This window comes from Rhinopithecus bieti, unplaced genomic scaffold (assembly GCF_001698545.2).
Source record: "Rhinopithecus bieti isolate Rb0 unplaced genomic scaffold, ASM169854v2 scaffold_3615, whole genome shotgun sequence".
In the NCBI taxonomy this organism is placed as follows: domain Eukaryota; kingdom Metazoa; phylum Chordata; class Mammalia; order Primates; family Cercopithecidae; genus Rhinopithecus; species Rhinopithecus bieti.
Window position 1 is genome coordinate 1406426 of NW_016804369.1, and position 17721 is coordinate 1424146.

The 17721-nt window shown below is 39.9% G+C and overlaps 1 protein-coding gene across 3 annotated transcripts in view; it reads right to left on the reverse strand.

The window, feature by feature from the left end:
* Positions 1-17721, reverse strand: part of TMEM132D (transmembrane protein 132D) — an 865119-nt gene that overhangs the window by 838038 nt on the left and 9360 nt on the right. For 2 of the 3 annotated variants that reach the window (XM_017867544.1, XM_017867542.1), the window contains exon 1: positions 8450-8574. The exons of the other annotated variant lie outside the window; for it this stretch is intronic. The gene's annotated coding sequence lies outside the window, so the exon portion shown is untranslated. Of the gene's footprint in view, positions 1-8449; positions 8575-17721 lie in introns of those variants that run through there. 3 annotated transcript variants of the gene reach the window in all.

The window sequence follows — 17721 nt, forward strand, 5'->3', positions numbered from 1 at the left end:
TAATATAATTATATAATATTATAGTATAATACTATATTAAAACTATTAATATTATTCCAGCGCTGAGACAGAATGAAATAGAAAGTTCACCATGGCTGTGGTACAAACACTTTCAGAGAACCACACACTATGGATAAGAAGAACTTCAAAGCGATTTCTGTGACCTTTCTTAAATCTCAAGCATTTCATGTACACATGTCAGACCAAGAATCCATCTGATCAACAGCTGACTCTAAGGGCCGCTAGCTAGCAGAAGGAAGCATCCATTCCTATTTGTTCAGCTGAGAAACATCCTTAAATGTGTAAAACAGATAAGGTCACAGAGAATCTCATTCATCTGGCTTCCCACAGTCAGCCTGCAAATAGACATGGGTCGGAACAGCAGGGACAGCAATTTGAGAATAGCAGCTTAATAATACCTATTAACCAAACACACACACACACACACACACACAGAGAGAGAGAGAGAGAGAGAGAAAGAGAGAGAGAGAGAGAGAGAGCCCATCCTGCAAAGCTAAAGCCCATCTTGCAGCCTCTCTAGAGAGCTCTTAGGCAGTGGTGACAACTTGTGTTGGAAAGCTGACTCCTGGGTGTCTGCATACTGGCACAGAGGCAGCTGTGTCTCTTCCAGTCATGCCAGGATAAGTTATTCTAATGTCTTCATATTAGCCACTCCCCATAGCATACACTGGTAAGGCTGCATGAAATGATCTTCAAGCCTGGAGTGGTTCCTAATGTATAGAATCTATATTATAGACCGGGGTCAGTTGGTGGCAATTTTGCCCTGAGAACTGAGACCATCTGCACCCACAAAGCTTAATGAATAGGCCTGAGAACTAAGACCAGCTATTTAATATATCAAAATGCCTGTACTGTCTGTGCTAGGAAATTCCTGCCCAGGAATATAAGACTGTGAAATACTACATGATCTCACTGTTTGCTTCAGGAAATTTTTGAAAACTGATTTATTTAAACAATAAATGGCTCACCTGGGCTAAAAGCTCACTTATGAAAAGACTGTGCACCAAGATTCACCTCAAGTCCCTTGTTTGGGTGTGTCTCCTGTATTGCAGGATCTACCTTAAGCTACTTGGGCTCAAACCCCAAATCTCTTTTAAGTATCTATTCTTGACCTTCCTTTCCTGAAATCCCACTGAGATTCTCAGTCATTGCTTTACGTTACTGTAATGGGTAATGAAATTAGCTTTGCTTAAGAAGTCATACTAGGGTGATCGGGGGGTGGACAGCTGCCACCTCAAAGCATCTCCTTCATTTTCTGTGTCCTGTTCTGTGCTGTGGGTTCACTGACTCCTGCAAGTTACATCCCAAGGCTCCATGTTGCTGGTTTTAGGCTGGGATGGACCAATGAAAGCTACTGGCAGGAGACTAGAGGATGGAAAAGAGAGTCCAGGGCTGTCCCCCTTGCCCTGGGCCTGGGGTGCCGCCTCAAGGGTCTGCTGCAGATTGCTTTTTTTTTTTATTTTTAAAGACACAGTCTTGCTCAGTCTTGCTTTGTGCCCAGGCTGGAGTGCAGTAGCATGATCTCGGCTCACTGCAACCTCCACCTCCCGGGTGCAAACGATTTTCCTGCCTCAGCCTCCCAAGTAGCTGGGATTATGGGTGCCTGCCCAGCTAATTTTTGTATTTTTAGTACAGAGAGGGTTTCACCATGTTGGCCAGTCTGGTCTTGAACTCCTGACCTCAGGTGATCCACCTGCCTCGGCCTCCCAAAGTGCTGGGATTACAGGTGTGAGCCGCTGTACCTGGCCTACAGATTGCTTCTTGGAAGCACCTGCAGGATACACCTGTCTTGGCACTTGGACCCTGGGAACACCATCTCCTCCCTCTGCCCTCCAGCCTAGAGAGGGCAGCAGCTCCCTGTTGTAGCTACTCTCTGTTTCTTCCCCTTCCACTGTTTGACACACAGCTTCTTCATCATTCGTGGAACCAATTTATTTTACCAAATTCTCTGTGGAGGAAATATGTGAAATGCATTCGATTTTCCTGGTTAGGCCCCAAGTGATATATTTAAAAAACTCCACTAGGGAAATAAATATCATAAAATCAGTCCCCAACATAAGAGTTTGTGTTCCTTTCCAGATCACAGTCTCACTTCCCCACAAAGTCTATGCCTCAGTCCTACACATTGGAGTCAGATGGGACGATTTTTAAAACAGACCAGGGTCCCACCTCAAATCAAATACGTCAGAATCTCTGGGTCTGCTGGCTGAAAACAATGTTTATTAAAAGGTTTTGTGTAAGATGTAGAGAATTGGAAAAAGTATCACTTTCACCCTAACACAGCAATAACAAAGTGGGATAAACTACAAAATAATAAAGTTTCTTGAACATATCAAAGAGCTGAAGTTGCAGAGAAACCAATTGGCATGAAATCGAAGGAAAAACAGAGTCCTGCAAAGAGAGAAGAAACATGAGTAAGGGCTCAGCTGCAGCAGGAGGAAGAGACTCCAGGTGCCATGCCAGGAGACGATGGCGGAAAAGGTGGACAACTCTGAACTAGATGGGGGAATTTGGCAAAGCCATAGAAATTAGGAAAATGCCAAGCAGAAATGCTAGAAATAATATAATCATGAAAACTCACAATCAGAGATGAAGAATACCTTCAATGGGCTGATTTCTAGATTAAAAATGACCAGGAACAGAGTCAGTGATAGGAAAGTAGGTCAATAAGAAATTATTAAAATGGAAATACTGAAAAAGAAGACAATTGGGAAAACAAACGGAACAGAGCACTGAAGACCCTGTGGGGCAATATGGAACATTCTAGCATACACACAACTGGAATTCCAACAGGAGCTGACAGGAAGAACAGGAAAGAGGAGCTATCTGAAGAGGAAACATGTGATTTTCCAAAACTCATAAAGGGTTCAAACCACAGACCCCAGAAGCTCAGAGAATCCCAAGCAGGATAAACAAATTTTAAGGGACACCTAGACAATCATGTTTGAACTTCTAAAAAAAAAAAAAAAAAGAGAAAATTTTGAAGGCAGCCAAAAAAGACACACCACTTCCAAAAAAACAAAGAATATCGGCGGACTTCTCATCAGAAGCGACACAAGCCAGATGACAATGCAGAAATATCATTAAAGTACTGAAAAGAAAACCATCACCCCAGAATTCTATACCCAGTGAAAACAGCTCTTAAAAATGAGGGTAAAATTAAAATATTTTCAGAAAAGTAAAAACTGAAAATGCACAACCATCAGACTTTTGATATAAGATATGTTAAAGGAGATTCTTCAGAGAGAAAGACTGTGTTACAGGCAGAAATGCATATATCTACACAAAGCACTGAAAACTTCCAGATATGATTAAAATGTAGGGAGATAACAGATCCATTTTTTCTTATCTTGAATTGCTCTAAAAATAATTGTATGAAGCCAAAATAACAACAATGTATGGTGGGTTTATAGCATGAACAAAAATAAAATAAATAGCATCAGTAAAACCAAAAGTGGGAAAGAGGAATTGGAATATGCAGTTGGCAGGTGATAGCACCACGTGTCAAGTAGTAATATTGTTTAGAAATTAAATTGTGATCAGTTAAAGGCCTGTATTGAACACCCTATGACAACTACTGCAGAATTTTTAAAAATATAAATAACCCAGCAGTAGAGATAAAATAGTTACTAACCATATTCTAAGAAGCATGCAAAGAAAAGGGGGATGCCAGAAGGCCACAAAGAACAGATAGAACAAATAAAACATTGCTAGGAAGATGGTAGATGTAAATCCAAACATATATAAAGCCCATGTACGCGCTGTCTACAGGAACGCATTATGAACATAAAGACATGAGCTACTTAAAAATAAAAGGGGCCGGGCGCGGTGGCTCAAGCCTGTAATCCCAGCACTTTAGGAGGCCGAGACGGGCGGATCACGAGGTCAGGAGATCAAGACCATCCTGGCTAACACGGTGAAACCCCGTCTCTACTAAAAAATACAAAACTAGCCGGGCGCGGTGGCGGCGCCTGCAGTCCCAGCTACTCGGGAGGCTGAGGCAGGAGAATGGCGGAAACCCGGGAGGCGGAGCTTGCAGTGAGCTGAGATCCGGCCACTGCACTCCAGCCTGGGTGACAGAGCCAGACTCCGTCTCAAAAATAAATAAATAAATAAATAAAATAAAAGGATAGGGAAAATACACCAACCGAACATCAATTCAAAAAACAACTGAAGTGGTTATATGAATAATATGAGAAAAATAAACTTCCAAATAACCAATAACACCAGAGGAAAAGGATATTACATACTTATAAAGGAGTCAATACACTTACAATGCATAATGATCCTCAATGTATATGCAACTAACAACAGAACTCCAAAACACATTCAGCCACAACTCACAGAACCATAAAGAGAAACAAAAAATTCCATAATTATTAGACAAATGTTGAAGAGGTACTTCTCTCAGTACTGGAAAATATACAGAAATAAAATTCATGAGAATATGGACTATCTGGACAACAGTGTGAACCAACTCATCTAATTGACATTTACAGAGCACTCCTCACAACAGCAGCAAAATAACATTGTCTTCAAGAGCACAAAAAGCATTGAGCAAGGCGGACTGCATTCTGGAACACTGAAAAATACTCAAAAAATATAAATGCATTAACATCTTACAAAGTATGGTATTTGACCAAAATGACATTAACCTAAAAATCGGTATCAGAAAGACATCTAGAAAATCCCCCAAACATCTGAAAATTAACGACAAATACCTAAACAACATGAATAATAAGGAGGTCATAAGGGACATTAGGATACAGATCAAAGAGTTCCTAGAGAAAAATGTATACTATTAGACACTGATGCAAGTAGAAAAGTCTCAAAAACTGATCTAACCTTCCATATAAAGGAGCAAGATAAAGGGGAGAAAATTAAGCCCGAAGTCACAAAAGAAAAAATAATATTAGAGCAGAAATCAATAAAACAACAAAATAATAAAGAAAAATCAATGAAAATGAAAAGCTGCTTCTTTGAATTGACAGACAAAATTCATAAATCTCTAGCTAGACTGAGAAAAAAAGAGAGTAAGGAAACATATTGTTAATAACAGGAATGAAACAGGGAATTATCACTACAGATATAAAACTACAAAAAGGCTAATAAAGCAATATTATAAACAATGTTATTTCTATCTATTTGACAATGTAGATAAAATGAACCAATTCATTAAAAAAAACTAACAAAATTCAGCCACTATGAAGCAGATAATTTGAATAATCCTAAAACTATCAAATAAATTGAATTTATAATTTAATAGCTTCTGAAAAAAAAAAATCCAGACCCAGATGATTTCACCAGACAATGTAAACCAAACATTTAAAGAAGTTCTAGCTCCAAAAGTGTAGTCTCTTCCAGAAAATAGAAGGAAATACTCCTCATCTCTTTTATGAAGCCCGTAGTACCCTGATACCAAAAGTAGACAAAGACAGTACATAAAAAGAAACCACAGGAAATTTCTTTCATGAATTTAGACAGAAAAACCCTCAACAAAATATTAGCAAATCAAATACATCAATATATAAAAGAATTATATGCCATCACTAAATTGGGTTGACAAGGAAAACAAGGATAGTCCAATATTTGAAAATAAATCAGTGTAATTCACCACATCATTCGGCTTTACTAAGACAAGTCAGGAATAAGTTCTAGTGGTCTAAACCACTGTAAGATGACTAGTTAACAATAACATAAAGCTTAAAATAGCTAGAAGAAGGACGTTAAATGCTCCCAACACACAAAAAGTCATAAATACGTGAGATAAATATGCTAATTATCTTGATCTGATCACTATACATTATATGTATTCAATCATCACTATGTATACCATAAATGTACAATTATATGTCAATTGAAAACACACATAACATTGTTTTTAAGAAGAAAAATCAGATGATCATGGACATTGGTGCAAAAGAAGTATCGGGCAACGTTCAGTTCCTGTTTATGAAGAAAAAACCTCAGCAAATTAGCAACAGAGCAAAACTTCTTCATTTTCACAAAAAAACACCTAAAAGAAACCTACAACTAACATCATACTTAACATTGTAAAATGTGATGCCTTTGACCTAAGTTTGGGAACGGAGAAAAGATGTGTGCTCTCACTACTCTTATTCAACATCATTCTGGGGGACCCTAGTCAGTGCAATACGCAAGGGACAGGGAAAAGGGAAAGAAGGAGGGGTATGGACAGGCATAAAGACTGAAAAGCAAGAAACACAACTATATTCAAAAATGACATGGTCATACATGCAAAGCATTAACAGATGTCTCGCAAAAAAATTACTAAAACAAATGAGTTCAACACATAATGTCAATATACAAAACTAAATCGCATATCTATAAAATTGTAACAAATAATTATAAATTCAAAATTTTTTAAGAATATTATTCCCAAAAGCACCCAAAATCTGGAAGACCAGCAAAAATCTAAAAACTATGTGCAGCATCTGTAGACTGAAACTAAAACAGTGCTGACAAAAGTCAAAGAAAACCTAAATAAATGGTCAGATATACCATGTTTATGAACTACAGAACTCATTATTAAGATGGCAGTTCTCATTATCATTAAGGTGGATTTTCTGCAGGTTCAATACAACTCCAATCAAAATCCCAGCAAGATATTTGTGTTTATTTGCTTTAGAAATTCACAAGCTAGTTCCAAAATTTCATTTCAAATCAAAAGATTCGGAATAGACAAAACATTTCCGAATAAGAATAAAGTTAAAAGTTTCACATATCTGATTTCAAGATGTCTTGTAAAGAAAACTAATCAAGACAATGTTGTACTGGTGAAAAGACAGAAACAGACATCAGGGGAACAAAAGAGAGTTCAGAGTCTATCTACCATATATGGTCAGACAACCTTGAAAAAATGTGAAGTCGATTTAAAAGAGAAATAACAAACTTTACAACAAATTATGCCATAGCAACTGGTTACTCAAATGCAATAAAAGTGAATACTGACCTATACACATATACATTGCACCATACACAAAAAGTAACCAAGACTGGATTATAGACTTCAATGCAATAACATCTATAACGACGTTTATAAAATTAGAGACAGGATATCCCTCTGTCACCCATGCAGGAGCACAGTGGCTCAATCGTAGCTTACTGCAATCTCAACCTCCTGAGCTAAAGTGATCCTCCCACCTCAGCCTCCCAAGTAGCTAGGACTATGGGCATACACCACCATGCCTGGCTAATTTCTTAATTTTTTTGTAGAGACAGGGTCTCACTATGTTGCCCAAAATAACACAACTATTAAACTTATGGAAAAAGCACATAAGGGAAATGCTTTATGACACTTGGTTTGGCAAAGACTTCTAAGATATGGCAATATCAATTATATAACAGAAAAGAAGATAAACTGGATTTCTTCTAAATAAAAAGTCTTCTCTACAAAAGACATGTTAAAATATGTTATAGACTGAGACATGCTATAGACTGAGAAAAAATATTTTCAAATCATGTATATGGTTTAAAGACTTCTCTACAAAATAAACAAACAATTCTAAAAATTGAATAGTAAAACGACCCAAATTATTTGCCCATTTTAAAATAGCAAAGGATCTGAACAGATATTTTACCAAAAAACATCTACAGATGGCAAATAATCACACTAAACTCTACTCAACATCATTAGTAATTAGGGGAATGCAAATTAAAACCACAGTGAAGTACCATCACACATGTATTAGAATGGCTAAAATAAAATTACAATATGAAAATATCAAGTGCTGGCAAGAATGTAGAACAGCTGGAACCTTACACATTGCTGGTAGAAATGCCAAATGATTCAACCATTTTGCAAAATAGTTTGGCAGTTTCTTATCATGTTAAACACACACATCTCATGTGACCCCAGCAATGTCATCCCTGGGTATTTACCTACGAAGAAATGAAAGCATATGTTTACACCAAAACCTGCACACAAGTGCTTATAGCAATTTCATTCATAACAACCAATACTAACCACTCTGGTATCTTTCATATAGCTAATGGATAAACTATGATATAACCATACCATGGCATATTACTCGGTAATAAAAAGAAATGAACTACCAGCATACCAACAACCTGTAACAATATTAAATGCATTAGACAACGTGAAGTAAGCCTAATCCAAAAGGCTACATAGTGTATGACAGTTTATTTAACATTCTGGAAAAAAACAAAACTATAGGGACAGAATCAGATGAGTGGTTCCCAGGGGATGAGGAAAAAGAGAGGGGCCCATTATCAAAGGGCAAGAGGAAACTTTTAGGTGTTACAGAAATGTTCTGTATCTTGATTGTGGTAATGGTTGCCGGACTATATGTATTTGTCAAAATTCATAGAACTGTTCAACAGTAGGGGGAATTTTACTCTATGCAAATTATACTTCAATTAGCCTGACCCTCTCCACTCATCGTACCTTCTTATGTGAGCCTAATGTATAGCCAGAGCTCAGAATCACTGCTTCAACCCTTGTACACACAGACAGATGGCTTCCTTTGAAGGACCTGCTCCAGGGTTCTCAAACTTGATTGCATATCAGAATCACTTTGGGAGCTTTGAAAACTACCAATGCTTTGATCTGATCCTGGCATATTCTGATGTCATTGGTCTACACTGTGACTCAGGCACTGGACTGTTGCAAAGTTCTACAAGTGATTCTAATGTGTACCCAAGGCTGAGAACCACTCTTCTAAAAACAATGGTCTTCCCACATTACTGCTCCTGCAACTTCTAATAGAAAATTTTTTAAACTATGTACCCACTTGCACATTTCAAAAGTGATATCTAATATTTTTCATCCAGTTTCAACAGTTGCTAAGGATGAAGTTTCTAGTGTATTGTAAACCTTGACATTTTAAAATAAAACTGTTACATCACTCTTTTAAATGTATCCATTGGAATATAAATAACAGAATGACTTGACACCCACCACCATCCACTTACAAAACCCATGAAAAACTCTTCACTAATAAGAAATGTTACTTTGCTGCATTTTCTTCTTGAAATCTTGTTTTCATTCCAGTTATTTCACAGAATTTTAACCTAATGTAATAACTTTGAATGTAAGCTGTCCATTAGCGTATTATGTCTTTTACAACAAAATGTATGGTTATATATTGAACTTAAACTTTCTAAAGTTTCTTCTCACTGTCAGATTCTCATTATTCAAAAATTTCTTTGAATTGGTGTCATTACAATTAAGATTGTTACACAATCAAAACAATGAAAGGTAAATACATATATAACACATTTTAATAAATACCTTTTCAGATAAAAAGTATTTTTGATTGCAAATGCATCTCTTCATGGGCTATGGGATGGGAGTGTTAAGCTCCTTGATTAAAGGAATTGTCTAATTGTACTTTTGGAACTGTGGAGGCTTTTGCATCTGAGGGGAATGAATCATAGTAAGACACGAGATGGAACAGAAGTGTCTTCCTATTGTAAAATCAAAGAACTGTGCGAGAGAGAGAGACAGAAAGAGAGAGAGGATGAACAGGTGATTTTGAATTAACCTGGACAGATCATAAAACAGAATACCAGAAAATAAGTTAAGGATGTAAAACAAATTCCCTTTAAAACATCCCCATTCCCAAACTCCTTGGAAGGTCTTTGCATCACCCCTCCATTCATATAATGTAGTTTAAACAGCACTGATCTACATAAACAACCTATCATTAAACAAAATCGAGCTGTTCCTCCACACTAAAGGTAAATAACTTGGTACTGTCATGCATCGCCAGGGCCAGGGAGACTACACAAATGAGGGAAGCGCTTAGGAGTCAAGAAACACAGGGCACTCTTTGATATGGTTTGGCTGTGTCCCCACCCACATCTCATCTTCAACTGTAATTCCCATAACCTCCACGTGTCGTGGGAGGGACCCAGTGGGAGGTAACTGAATCATGAGGGTGGTTAGTGAGTCCTCACAAGATCTGATGGTTTTATTGAGGCTTTTCCCCCTTTTGCTGGGCACTTCTCCTTGCTGCTGCCATATGAAGAACAAATTTGCTTCGCCTTTCGCCATGACTGTAAGTTTCCTGAGGCCTCCCCAGCCAGGCTGAACTGTGAGTCAATTAAACCTCTTTCCTTTGTAAATTACCCAGTCTCGGGTACGCCCTCATAGCACTGTGAGAACAGACTAATACACTCTTGTATTTCATTTCCCTACTTTTGAAAGAGATCTGGGTATAGAGAACTATTTCTCTACTCTAAGAAACACATGAGTTAAAACTCAGTGATCAGTAACCAGGGGGAAAACATAAAAGCAGCCTAGGCAGGAAGAGTGGAGCCTGTGCAGACCGCCTGCCCCTCCCTGTCTATGGTGGAGGCAGCTGCTCAGCTGGAGTGAATTACTCACACGTGGCAACCCCAGGCTAGTGCTGCTCCTACCTCCAGAGAAGCAGGAAAATCCACTTTTATGAAAATCCCCTGGTTTCAAAATATTGACAAGACATTCACAGTGCAGCCACATTAAACATATTTGCAAGCCACAGTATAACATTTGACACTGTCTGTCAATCACAAACCACACCTCTGACATCAAAGTACATAAAGAAACTGGATGACAAGATAAAATTTTCTTCTCTATTTGTTGAACACATATTGCCCCATAGCCTCCATTGCTGCGAAGCTTTGGTTCCTACCCTGTTGATTCACATGGCACCACTTTAATTTTAAATTGTAAAATAATAATATTAATAATAGTTTCCTTTTCCTATCAAAAATCTCTTTAACACATGCAAACAATTCAGGGAAAATTACTTTAAGACAGTAAAAATGTGACATTTGGTCCAAATGCAAGCTGCAAGCTTTTGTCCTTTCCAAAGTTTAAATATCAGGCTATCTATAACATCAGAATATCTAGGAAATCATTTTCCTCATTGTTTTATCCACTGGTTGCATTTATCCAAACTACAGGCAACAAACAACTCCCTAATGTGTTCTCCCTAATTAAAGAAATCAAGCAAAAACTCTTTATTGGAATCAGATATGCAGAACCTAACAAAATAAGGCAGAACTCATTTGTAAGCTGGGATTTTTTTTTAACATAGCTGTACTCAAAATCACTGTTTTCCCTCCTATTGTTGACACTGTTCCCCTGAAAATGTAAATAATATTATTTGAGCTGTTCTCTCCCTTTCAATAGAATTCTCAGTAGTTTTACTGATCTCACATTTCAAAATATTGAATGCTTGTAAAACAAGCAATTGTCTGCTTTGATGCTTGCTTTTAACAGCACATAATGCAAATATTTAATCACAACAGTAATTTCCATTGTGCATAGTTTTTACATCTAATTAACGACTCTGAAAAAAATTACAGTCATTGAAAACAAAAGCTTACATTACATTTACACAAACACCCAAAGGATAGAGTAACTTCTCCAGGAGGGTAAAATTCTACTCAAGTCACCATCGAGGCAACAACATAAAGCCCTCTTTTTGGTTAAATATTAGAGAAAATTTGAAGATTTGAATCTTAGATTAAAAATTATAACGGCCCTGGCTGGGCGTGGTGGTTCATGCCTGTAACACCAGCACTTTGGGAGACCGAGGCGGGAGGATCACCTGAGGTCAGGAGTTTGAGACCAGCCTGAACAACATGGTGAAACCCTATCTCTACTAAAAATACAAGAAAAAAAAAATTAGCTGGGCATGGTGGCATGCGCCTGTAGTCCCAGCTACTCAGGAGGCTGAGGCAGGAGAATCATTTGAACCCAGGAGGCAGAGGTTGCAGTGAGCCAAGATCATGCCATTGCACTGCAGCTTGGGCAACAGAGCAAGACTCCATTTCAAAAAAAAAAAAAAAAAAATGCTAACAGCCCTAAGGGTGGACTGTTGCTGTCCTGTTAACCACCCAGTACCCACTACCCTCTCTTTGGTAACAGAGTCCCAACTCGTTTTCTATAATCTAACTCTTCCCCCCTTTCATACCACGTGATTCAGGTAGGTTCCCCCTCCAGGCTCTAAAGTGAGCCAGTTCTATTTATTTATTGCCTATGCTTGAGCCAATCATCATAACTAGCCCATCCTTCTGGCCACAGTGACTGATTCAGGGAGGTCCCAAGGAGCACTGTGGGTCTATAAAGAGGCAGGCCCAGAGCTTTGACAGAACTAAGAGAAACGTTCTTTCTTTTCACTAAAATTAGGATAAGATGCAATTCTGAGCTAGGAAGCCATTTTGTCTAAATGAGGGAGAGCGTCTGAGTAGAACACAGGAAGGACAGCTGAGAGATTCTAGGTCCACAGGGCCTAGATCACCTGGATCAAGCCTTTCCTGATGCCATTTTTGTCCCCAGAATCTCAGTTCCGTGAACAAATACGTTTCCTTTTACTGTTAGTGTTGACCAGATACCTATGTGTTCTTCTGCATTCCCCAGTCCTCTCTGCAGTGGGATGGAAGTCACGTTTCCAAGTGCCAACCAACGGGATGTGGGCAGAAGTACTGGAGCCGTTTCCAAATCTGGATGTTAAATGCATCTTCCATGGTCCTCGAACCCTCCTTTCCCCAGGGTTGTGCTGACCTGGGCTCTGAGTGAACAACAGATGAATCTTTCTCATATTAAGCCACCGAGACATGGGCATTACCTGTTCCTGCAGCACAGCCAACCTGGCCTAACTAACGTACCCCTTAGGCAACTTCAGAATTTCCTTTTTACCTGCTACTAAAACATTATTAGAAAAGTTTTCCTTAAATCCATGAAATGAGCTGGAACTCTTCCATTTAATCCACAGTTTCTTGGACATTATCTTATAGTTTGCTTCAGATTCTAAAGAAAGATCCTTGTAACAGAAGATCTGCTTTGTTTTTTTTTCTTTATAGAATCTGTTCAATGCTGATCAGGACAGTAGTCCAGAGGCCTTTGGGATGACAAAAAAAGGAACAGTTCTTCCTCTTGAGGGCCTCCAGTTCAAAGAAACACAAAGAATCCTTTGAAATGCTAGAAAAGTGAGAACCCATCTAGAAAAATCGAAACCAAATCAGCCATTTATTGAGTATGCATCTGTCAATATCATGAAAGGGAATGCAAGAAACACAAAATTAGGATCCTCACATCCTTTCCTGGAAGCCTCATGAAAAGAGAAACATGACACCTATGAGATATTCTAACGTGGCTTTTTGCAAGGTCAATAGTATCAAAATTCAACTTTAATAAGATGAGTATTTCTGTGAGTATGAAAGTTGGCACACAGAATACCAGTTCTAGGTTCCTTCTGGAGTGACTCCTTGAATCAAAGAAGCTCCAGTCCTACAAATGGGATGTGCAGGGATCTCTCAGAGCTTGGGTTCTTGGCCTGGCCTGGGTCCTGTTGAGCAGGTGCATCCATCTGGAACTTGGAGCAGGGCAGTGAGTGACATGAGGCCATGGTTTCACATGGGATCAGCCCTGCTTACATATTCTAGAGTGCTGTCTTTGCTTATTTACGGGTAGTCCTGCCAGGCCCCACTACCATAGGTGCTGAAAGGAAGGCAATGGTACTATTGGGATTGGGGCCAGGATAGGAACACACTGTGGCTGGGAGTTCCCACTGGCTGCTGGTGTTCCTGGCACCCGACCCTGGCGCCCTGGTGCACAAGGAGTCTAGCTGCTACCTCCTATGCTCTAATAAACCTGTCTCTACCACAGTGGGATCTGCTGTCAGCAGTGAAGGCCATGGCCAACACAGAAGAAGCACAATCGTGGAAAAGAGATTTCTAAAGAGTTACATGAAAGCCAAAAATGTCAGTCCTTCCTCGCATCATGCAATCAGCGAATTCTTCTGCAGCTGTATTATACAGCTTGCCAGAGATACTTATCACTGTCCTTGCCTCATTTCGCCCCACTAGACTGTAATCTCATGAGGGCAGAGTTAATCTCATATTCATATCTATATCCTCAGAGACTATCATATTATGTTTATAATTTGTCCTCAAAAATGATTGAATAAACAGATTCATATGCTTGGTTCCTCATACCTCTGATGTTTCCTGTTGAAGATAAAATACTCAAACCAAATAGATTCTAGGACTGAACGGGAAAGTTTTAAGGCAGCAGGGGGCCTCCCGAATTCCATGGAGGTCACCGAATCAGGGAACTTTCATTCCAGATGAAAATATAGAGAAACCTGCTGTTCTGACTGCTTGATAACAGCGATGCCCAAACAGCAGGTCCTGGAGGAGTTTCCTCTTCCCCGGTGACTCAGTGTCACCCTTGCCATTCCATCTTTAAATGCATTTCCTTCTTCCTCATAACCTTGAAGCCAAAGTCTCTTTACCTCCCCGTCGTCTGTCCACCGACGTCCTCTCACTGGGGCCCACTTCAGAAAGCATACCTGGAAGAAACTGCTGCACGCAATTGTGGGTCCTCCTCACTGATCGGACTCAGTGACCTCATCCACTCAAATCCCTCACCCCTCAAGAGCCAACTCATCTCAGGGCAAAGGACCACACTCTGACCAAAACAGGGTTCTGGAGCCTTGAGAGGAACATCCTCAAAGAGCAAGAACTCTATTCATGAAGACTTCCGCATAGTTTTCTAGGCACACGGAAGCACTGCGTAAATGCTGTTGGGTGCAGCAGAAACTGACACTCGCCATTGCTAAGAGCATCAGGTTCAGCAGACTGGATACTTTCAAATCTGGCTAATATCCGTGCAAAACTGTGCAGCCCTTTCGGGAAAGAACTTGGCAGCAAAAGCTCTCCTCATACTTTTTTGGCCCAGAGATTAAGTAACTGTGAGTCTATCTAAGGAAATAACTCAAAACTTAAATTATGCACAAAGATAATTATTTCTTATAATAGTAGAAAAGTACAAATTATGTAATTGTCCAGCAAACATAGAAACTTTGAAGCCATGATACAGACATTAAATTTATATTCACAATACATTTTTAAACACGAGGAAATACTTACATAAACACATGAACTCAAAAAGGTTGAAAACAAATTACAGGTACCGGATACAGAGTGAACCAAACTGGCTTAAAAGTTCATAGAAAAACTGGAATGAAATATATCAAAATGGGAAGCAGTCATCTTTGGGTAGTAAAATTGTTTCTTTTTTTACTTCTCATTTCAAAAATAATTTGAAGTAGCTCACAAAAAATAAACGCAATGGGATGAATTAAGTAGGCAAGAAAACAGCCAGAACAAGCATAGAAAAATAAAATAAAGCCAAGGAAAAAACGTATTCACAGGAGGCATGTCTTAAATGCCCATCCTTACAAATAGCAAATGTAGCTCTGAGGGTCCTAGAAGTTAAAGAAAGCCAAACATGTGACCGCTTATAAAATTCACAGTGCTCACTGGATAAAGTAGAAGCTGTTTCCCAGGATTAATGCAGCTGTTTTTCTCCTGATACTAAAGCCCAAGAAAAGTTTTTCCAACATGTCCTAGAAGAGGAAAAATCTGTGTTTAATACACAATATTCTTAAACCATTTCTACCAATCTTTCTTGACTATTGCTCAATACTGTCTAATAACCTCATGCCAAAGTATAATTCAATTTAAAGAATGTTATGTGAGTCAAATTGCTTAGCTTTCTGCTTTTCTGGCTTGATCTGAGTGAACAGATGGGCCAAAGGATATTTCTTCTTCTTTTTCTCCTCCCCTCTTCCCTTCTCCTCCCTCTCCTCCTCCTCGGTTTTTCTTACTACCTTTATGGATGTTCCATATCTTTCATAAATGCACTTGCATAACTGTAAAATCTGGATTTTTTTTCCCCTGGCCATAGGAATTACTTAACTCAAACACAATCTCTATACACGCAGGCCACATCATCCCCCCATCATTTATGGCTACAAGCAGCTGTGTTGGAGATGCTACAATTTGTTACTAGGAGCCCAGAACCCTGGGCTGTCCACGCCTTTGTAGTCTTTGCTTGGAGACATTCAAAATGGACACACTTACGAAGTGGCCTGACTTATGTTCGTATAACGGCGCCTGTTTTCAGGACTCTGTCTGTTGGTTGGTTGGTTGGTTGGTTGGTTGGTTTGTGACAGGCTCTCACTCTGTCATCCAGGCTGGAGTGCTGCGGGACGATCTCAGCTCACTGCAACCTCCACCACCTGGGTTCAAGTGATTCTCCTGCCTCAGACTTCTGAGTAGCTGGGACTACAGGCACGCACTAAATTTTTGTACTTTTAGTAGAGACGGGGTTTCATCATGTTGGCCAGGCTGGTCTTGAACTCCTGACCTCGTGATTTGACTGGCTTGGCCTCCCAAAGTGCTGGGATTACAGGCGTGAGCCACCATGACTGGCCTAAGCACTCATTTTTGCTGACTTGGGCTAGTTATTTCAAGTTCCTGTGCCTGAATTTTTGCCTCTGTAAAATGGAGATGCCACTACTCAAAGGATGGTGGTAAGGATTTCATGAGTGAATGAAAGTACATTTAGAACCCTGCCTTGCCTAAAATGAGCATTCAATCAATGATAATAAAAATCACGATTATGATTTATTTTGAGTGAGAAGCTCTCCCACCCTCCCTCCCCACCCTGCTCAGCTTCGGTTCATTGACAGGACCTTCCTCTGGTCTTCTTGCTGGATCTGCTTCTGCCATCTGAAGCCACAGGGGCAGGCACATCCTTCTTTCAAAAGGGAGACACCTCTGTAGTTAAAAGAAGTCATCCCTTTTCCAAGTCAAACTCATGGAGTGTCTTCAATATTACTTGCCATGATAACGGGTCTAGGTTTCTCATTTTCTGAATGAGTTAAAATTTTCTATTTCTCCCCTTCAGCATAAGGAGACCAATGTAGCACAATCTCTGGATTTGATATCATCCATCCATTGCCAATGCAATATGGTGACAATACTTTATTCATCCTAAAAGTTATAATTGTGTGAACTGAGTCAGCTGAGACAGCAGCCCTATTTTCTGTTCAGCCCCTCACTCACACATCTGGAAGCCACACCTGGTCCTGCCCTGGGTCCAGCCCTCCTGCCATGGGGCACTTGACCCTTGCTGCAGACCTTCCCATCCCTCAGTGGATGGATCGAAGGGGAGCATGACTTCCAGGCCCTACAGAGCCAATTCCGAGGCTCGCCCACAGCAACGAGAAGGAAGCCTTCTCTAAGCCCAGCAGTGTCAGTTGAGGCTGGGTGTGAAGTCATTTGTCCATCACACTGTCCAGGCCTGTATTATTCTGTTCTCACGCTGCCAATAGAGACATACCCAAGACTGGGTAATTTATAAAGGAAAGAGGTTTAATGGACCCACAGTTCCACATGGCTGGGGAGGCCTCACAATCATGGCAGAAGGCAAAGGAGAAGCAAAGGCACATCTTACATGGTGGCCGGCAGAGGGCTTGTGCAGGGGAACTCCAATTTACAAAACCATTAGATCTTGTGAGTCTTATTCACTACCATGGGAGCATATGGGGGAAACCGTCCCCAAGACTCAATGATCTCCACCGGATCCCACCCTTGACGTGTGGGGATTATTACAATTCAAGGTGAGATTTGGGTGGGGACTCAGCCAAGCCATATCAAGGCCTATCCACCAGTAGAGCAGAAACAGACAGGGGCTGAAAGGTGGAGAGCGATGAAGCAGGTTCTGGTGGGATCCTTAAAGGCCCTGAGTCAGCCTCATCTAAAATCAGCACAACCCTGGACTCCTAAGTCTCTTAAGATAACTTGAAGCTTCACGTAACAGAGTCCTGATGGTGTGGAATCAAGATAAAGCACGAGGACATTCCACATCCATAA